Raw genomic sequence first — 7,172 nt, 5'->3', positions numbered from 1 at the left:
AGAACGTTCTGGGAGATAGAGAGGTGGCGGGGAGATGTATGTGTGGTCAGACTTACCTGCCCACCTGCTCCCACTACTTTGGCTTGAATGAGATTGAGAGGGTGGGGAAGAGGCCTTTGGGGGGATTTTAATTTCTATTGGTTTTTGTGTTCCAATCTTCCTTTTATACTGACTCCTAGAGTATGGAATCTGCAGCCAGAGTTGCATGTCTGCCCCAGAAATTTACTATTTTTAGTGGGCTGTTTTCTCCTTTTCATTTTTCATTTACGTTTCAAGAGTTAGAGTCAACACCAGACATTATAGAAGCGATCAGATAGGCCCCAGTAGAACCAAGGAACATCTCATTAAATCCTCATATTCACAGGTCTAGCTCTCAAGGGAGGAAAAAATATTGATTAGTTTGATATTTAGAGAACTCGTTCATTCATTCATTCATGCGTTGACTCATTTATTTACTCCCTCACTCTGCACTGATAAGATTCTCTTGGTTATGAGTAAAAGAAATACAACTCCAGCTGCCTTAAGTCAGAGAAAGGGAATTCATTGGCTCAAGTTATGTCTCTGACTATCTCTCTTCCTCTTCCTCCTCTCCTTCTTCCTCTTTCCCCTCCTCCTTCCTTCCCTCCTCCTCTTTCTCTCTTTTTCTTTTCCCTTCTCTGACCTCTCATCTTCCCATCTTCAGTCAGGCTCTCTCCTTGTGGCAAGGAAAAGAGCATCCAGTAACCTTAAACAAACCTCTTAGCAGCTTAGCAACCCAGGGAAGAGAAGTTATCTACCGTTGGCACCAGCCAAAAAGTCCCAGGGAGAACTCTGGTCTGGCTGGCCTCACATGTCCTTTACTAAAACCAATTTATGTGGCCAGAAGTTTGGGATAGTCCTGGGGCACATGGCCAGGGTGGACAGTGTGAAGGGTCAAGGTAGCCTCACTTACTTACAAGAAAGTTATCCCCCTTAGGAAAGAGGGATTCTATTTCCAGAAGATGGGGGAAAGGATACTGAAGAGAGATAAGCAACAGATTCCACCAATCCATCCATCCACCCATCCATCCATTCTTCCATGGATCTATCTGTCCATCCATCCATCCATCCACTCATCCATCCATGGATCCATGCATCAATCCATCCTTCTATCCGTCCATTCAGCAAGCCATCTATATACATCTATCCATCCATCCATTCATTCATGGATCCATTGGTCCATCCATCCTTCCATGGATCTAGCCATCCATTTATCCATATAATATGTATCTCTTTGGAGCCTCTTCTGTGCTGGACACTGTACAGGCACTCACGTACAGGTCATCTATCAAACAGCGAAAGGGCAGGATCAGGGCTCAGCACAAGGCTTGGCATAAGGTAGGTAGTCAGTAAGAGTCTTTGAGTAAATGAATAGATGACTTTGAGTTTTGAGCCTGGGTTACTAGGACAATGATGACGCCCCAGCCAGAAAATGAGAGTGTGGACAGGGAAAGTGGCTCTAGAGCGAGAGGGGCCATGCTTGGCAGAGTGAGTGTTTTGTGTTGCCCCTTGATTGGTTGTACCCCCCACTTCTCCCTCAGCAGCAGGAGAGCCAGGCAAGACGAGAATTCTCTGCTGCTCTGTACTGCCAGTCTCAGAGGCTGGGGACAGAGACAATTATTCTGAGTCACCAAATGAATAAATATTTTGGAACGTACTGGGAGTCAGCAGGGTGATGTGATGGATGTAAGCAGTGACACAGTACGCTGGGCTGCTTTGGGAGGCCTAGTTAATGGGCAGGACGGAGGGATTGGAAAGACAAGAGCCCATCGGATATGGCACTAATAAACCAGTGACTTCGTTCTTCCTTTCCCCCTCTCTCTCAGGAGGGATGCTCCCAGGGAAGGGAAGGACACTCTGCTCTGCTGTCTTTTTTCCTGTTAGGCCCATCAGTGCTGGGATCATGTCAGTGGGCTTTCTGTGTATTCAGCAGTGATGGAAAATGTCCTGGTGAGGGAAGGATGGAGTTTGTTGTAAGGACATCCACCCCACACTTGCCACCCAGCATCAAATAAGCATTGGCTCCCTGCAGGCCACACGCAAGCTAAGTGGGGCGGGAGCTTGAAGTTGCTTGAAGGACAGAATTTTAATGAGCATTCTCAACATTTAGTGCATTCCTTCATTTGTTGGATTGTTAATTCACTTATACATTTTTTTTCCTTCCTTCATTCACTCATTTGTTCAACAAACGTTGGTGAGGCGTATCATTAGTGCTCCAGCCAGATCCCTTCCTACTGACTCTGTCCCACATGTCCCCAAGGTGTGCTTGTTCTTCCAACGGCCAGCACCTGTGGCTCTTTTTAGGAGGACTGTTCTTGGGACTTTACATCCGCCCTCCGAGTGCCCTTAACCAGCAACTAAAGAATACAGGAGGCAGACCCCTGGCCTCTGATCAGGAAAACTCTGATTCAGGGTCCCCCTAGAATCAAGCCGCTCTCTGAGGGATTTAGTCTGAAGTCACATCCTTGCCCAGGGGACCGGCACTAGGCAAGTGAGGCGAGTGAGGCAACCAGGGCACAAAATTTAAGGAGACACTTACTCTGAGGTTCACACACAAACCTCCTTACACTTTGCACCATAGGCGCTTGTCTCCCCCAGCCCTGTCCCTGCTACTCCTTTGTGGGCTTCCCCTGGGAGCACTCCGGTAATAAAGCACATATCCTGGACGCTGTCCAACAGAGTCTCACTCTGTTGCCCCAGGTAGAGTACAGTGGCATCATCATAGCTTACTGCAGCCTCAAACTCCTGGGCTCAAGCGATCCTCCTGCCTCAGCCTCCTGAGTAGCTGGGACTACAGGTGTGTGCCACAACACCCCGCTAATTTTTTCTATTTTTGGTAGAGACAGGGTCTCGCTCTTGCTCAGGCTGGTCTCGAACTCCTGAGCTCTAGTGATCCTCCCGCCTTGGCCTCCCAGAGTGCTAGGATTACAGGCGTGAATGACCACGCTCAGCCAATCACATGTCCTTGAATCTTCATCTGAGGGTTCATTTACAGGAAACCTGACTGAGTAACTGCTGTCTTCTGGAAACTGTTCTGTGCATACAAAATGGAATAAGGCATGGTCTCTGCCCCCAAAGAGCTCACAGTCTGGTGAGAGTGTGCCACCCTGAGGAAGGGAGAAGTTCACCCCAACTCTGGCACCATTGCTACTCAAGGCTGCCCAAGGCTGCTGCTTTGAGGAGAATCCACAGCATATGGAAAATGAAAAGCATTTTTAGAAATAATTGGCTTTGTACAATCAATTGCTGCAGACATTTATGGATTTGTATGCTGTAGAGGCAAAGAGATTTGTTCTTAATTAACTTATGGTGTTCAGATTTGTGGTTTAGTGCCGTCCCAGCTGCAGAGGAGACGCTTGCCTCTTGTCGCTGTAGTGCCTCATGCAGAGTCAGGGCTTGAGGTCAAGGTGCTCAGGAACATCATAGGGAGGAACACTGGAGCCAACAAAGGGATTTTGGTCTTGGAGTAAGCCCCAGGAGCACCCCGCATTCGCCCTTGTAGCAGGTCGAATAGTGTCCCCCAGGAATCCATGTCCACCTGGAACCTCAGAAGGTCGCCGTATTTGGAAATAGGGTCTTTGCAGATGTAATTCGGTAACGACTGAGCGGTGAAATCATCCTGGATTTAGGGTGGGTCCTAAACCCGATCCCTGGTGTCCTTATAAGAAGAGGACAAGACACACAGGGATGATGCCATGTGAAGACGGAGGCAGAGACTGGAGGGATGCAGCTACGAGCCAAAGAAAGCCAAGGACTGCCAGCAGCACTAGGAAGAGGCGGGGAAGGGTTCTTCCCCTGAGCCTTCAGAGGGAAAGGGCGTTCCCCGACTGAAACCTTGGTTTTGGACTTCCGGCCTCCAGAACCATGAGAGTAAATTTCAGTTGTGTTAAGTCACCAAGTTGCTGGTCATTCGTTACAGCAGCCCTGGGAAACTAACACATCCCAAGCCTCTTCCAAGCATTATGGGAAGGGTGTTTGAATGGAGTTACAAACCAGGGACCACGTGAGTTAGAGCCACGGCCTGCGAGTCAAAAAACTGCAAGAAAGTGGCAACTGGCTGGCAACCGCCAATGTGGTCCCTCCCAGCTTCTCTCTAAATCCTCATGACTAGGCATAAAAAAAAGAGAAATATAAAATTTCTATCACTGTGGGAAACTAAGATGCGCTCTCAAGTTAAAGCCAGAATCTTAGAGGGACTGACACTCATTCAAGCCTGCTGGTCCAGGTAGATTAGGAAAAATCTTACCCAGGTTTAAGTGCAAGGCATATTCTCTTTTTGGTTCAAGGTCCAACAGAGACCCCCAGAGAAGAGGTTTTGAAACTTGCATGCGCACGAATCACCTGGGGACCCTGTTGAAATGCAGGTTCTGACTCAGCAGATCTGGGTGGGGCCGAGAGTCTGCATTTCTCAGGAGAGCCCAGGTGCTGCCAGACCGCAGCTTGGATAACAAAACCTTAGATTATCTTCGAACCAGGTACTGGGCATATGAGGAAGAGCAGATGTTCACCAGGTGAAAGCTGCTACAATCTGCGGGCCGTTTTGTATTTACTGTCCGCAGTATTGGAAGCCCCTCATGGAGGAGAATCACACTCTCCTGCCCCACTGACAACAGGGACTCATGACCAGCTCTGGCCAGGGGGGTGGGGGTGGGGGCACTTCTGGTAGACACTTGCAGACCAGGACATGGTTCATCATGCTCCCCCTGCCCCTGCCATAGGGCCAGCTCTGCCAGTTACTAGCCCCAAACCCATTCTTCTGTATTCTACTCTGTAATGCTGAGGCTCCTTTGTCACTTGTCCCCTTGCATTTTGCCATTAGTGAGCACGGGAGGAGGCTGCAGGGAGGGAGAAGGGAGAGGGGTCTTGCTCACTCATGTTTGTCTGCCAATCCTGTCAGTGTCTCCATAGCAACAGCCCTTCCTCCTGGCTTAATGGTTGGTTCCAGTTCTCAGGTCTTTCTGCCCCAGCCCGCCCAAAGCCAGCCTCATGGCACCTCCCAAGAGGTACCTGCGCCAGCTGAGCAGCACCTCCTTTTTAGAAGTCTGGGTGCCTGCTCCGTGTAGCTGGCCCCACCTTCGAGCTGCTAGGCTCTGATAACCCCAACTTCTTCCCTTTGTCCCCCCAGACCTACAGGGTGGTCTTTGCTTCCTGCAGTTAACCCTCTGTTACCTCACTGTTCTTTTTTGATTTTTCATTAGTGCTCATTAAAACAATTCCCTGTATTAAATTCTCTCTGTTAAAACAGTGTGATTTCTGTTTTCCTAACGCTCATGTCCCAGATGGGAGCTCCTCTAGGAGCCTGAGTCCTGGAGTGGCGATGTAGGGCAGAGTCTTGGCCAATCTGCAGTGGACACGTGGTCTCAGCAAGAAATAAATCTTTGTGCTGGGACCCACCAGGATTGCCGGAGTCTTTTTTTATGTGGCATAATCTAGTCCGTTTTGACTCACACAGAAGCCACAAAAGTCACATCCTTCAGCTGGGCCTGTGAGGAGTGGATTCTCTCACCATGCCAGTAGGCAGAGAGCCGCGCCCAGGGCAAGACATATTCTGACAATTCCACAAATACTGCAAAGTCTGGACAGATCCTGCTATGTTTAAGGTCGAGTAAAAGGCGAGAAAATCCTGCGATTTAGATGTGTATATTATTATTATGAGAATTCTTATAATAAAGAAAAGACAAACATGCTTGTAGAAAAATGGGCTAAGGTATATAAGGGAAAATGCTGAATTTGACCAGTAAATCAAAAAACAAATATTAAAGTAATTTAATACCATTTTTATGGATTGAATTGTGTCCTTCTGCACACACACACACACACACACACACACACAAAGATGTGTTGAAATCCTTACCCCCAGTACCTTAGCATGTGACCTTATTTGGAAATAGAGTCATAGCAGATATAATTAGTTAAACTGAGATCATACTGGAGTACATGGGCCTTTAATCCAATATAATGGGTATCTTTATAAGAAGGTGGCTATGTGAAGGCAGGGGACACACAGGGAGAACGCCATATGGCAATGAGGACAGAGACTGGAGTTATGCAGCTGTAAGCCAAGGCACACCAAATATCGCCAGCAAACCACTAGAAGCTAGGAAGAGGCAGAGAATGACTTCCCTACAGGTTTCAGGGGCAGGATGGCCCCGCTGACACCTTGATTTTGGAGTTCTAGCCTCCAGAACTGTGAATATTAATTTCTGTTATTTTCGGTGCACAATTTGTCATACTTTGTTAGAGTAGCCCTAAGAAACTTATACAACCGTTTTTTTGCGTTTCAAATTGGAAAAGAACACAAAGAATAAATTCCCCAGGGCTTAGCAGAATGTTCATGAGGGGCAAGTAATAGGTACTCTTATATACTGCTCACGGGAGACTATATTTGTAAAGTCCTTTTGATGGGTGAGTTGGTAAAATGTATCGGTAATATCCTTAAAAGAAGAATATACCTTTTGACCCAGCAGTTATGTTTCTATGAATTTATCTGAAGGGTTAAGAAAATAAAAAGATTATTTATTATAGCTGTGTGGATAATAAGGCCAAGTTAAAAATAATCTAAGTGTACAATAATAGGGGATTGCTTAAATAAATCATGGCACATTCTTTGCAGTCATTAAGAATGATGGTGTAGATTTATGTGTATTGCCATAGAAAGAGATTTACAACATGTTGTTGGTATGGTAGAGAAATTCACATTATTAAAAAACGTATGCGATGATCCTGTTTCTTTGTAGGAAGAGATGTATATATTTACATATATACATATGTAAAGAAAAATGCCTCCAGGGTTTAGTAAAGTACCTGGCAATTGGTAGATACCCAATAAACATTTACTGGATGTGTACAGGAAAAACAAACTTTTTCCTTATACTCATATGCAACACTTCTGTGACCCCAGATGTGTGGGTTTTTTCCCTCACCGACCAGTTCTTCAACACCAGCTGTGTGTCCTGAAGTACAATTTCATTCTGACACTATCTACCTGGAGTGAACACAGACCCCACAGGTTAAGGGCTCAGTCCCACGAGACTGCCCCCCACTTCAGACACCAGTCATAAGTCCAGGTCGTCCCCTGCACCAGCTGTGAGTTGGAGGTTCCCACAACCCCCTCCTCGGGTTTGATCATTTGCCAGAACAGCTCACAGAACTCA

Source organism: Propithecus coquereli, unplaced genomic scaffold (assembly GCF_000956105.1).
Source record: "Propithecus coquereli isolate 6110/MARCELLA unplaced genomic scaffold, Pcoq_1.0 Scaffold163, whole genome shotgun sequence".
Taxonomy (NCBI): Eukaryota; Metazoa; Chordata; class Mammalia; order Primates; family Indriidae; genus Propithecus; species Propithecus coquereli.
The sequence above is the reverse complement of the archived record's forward strand: the minus strand, read 5'-3'. Positions refer to the sequence as shown.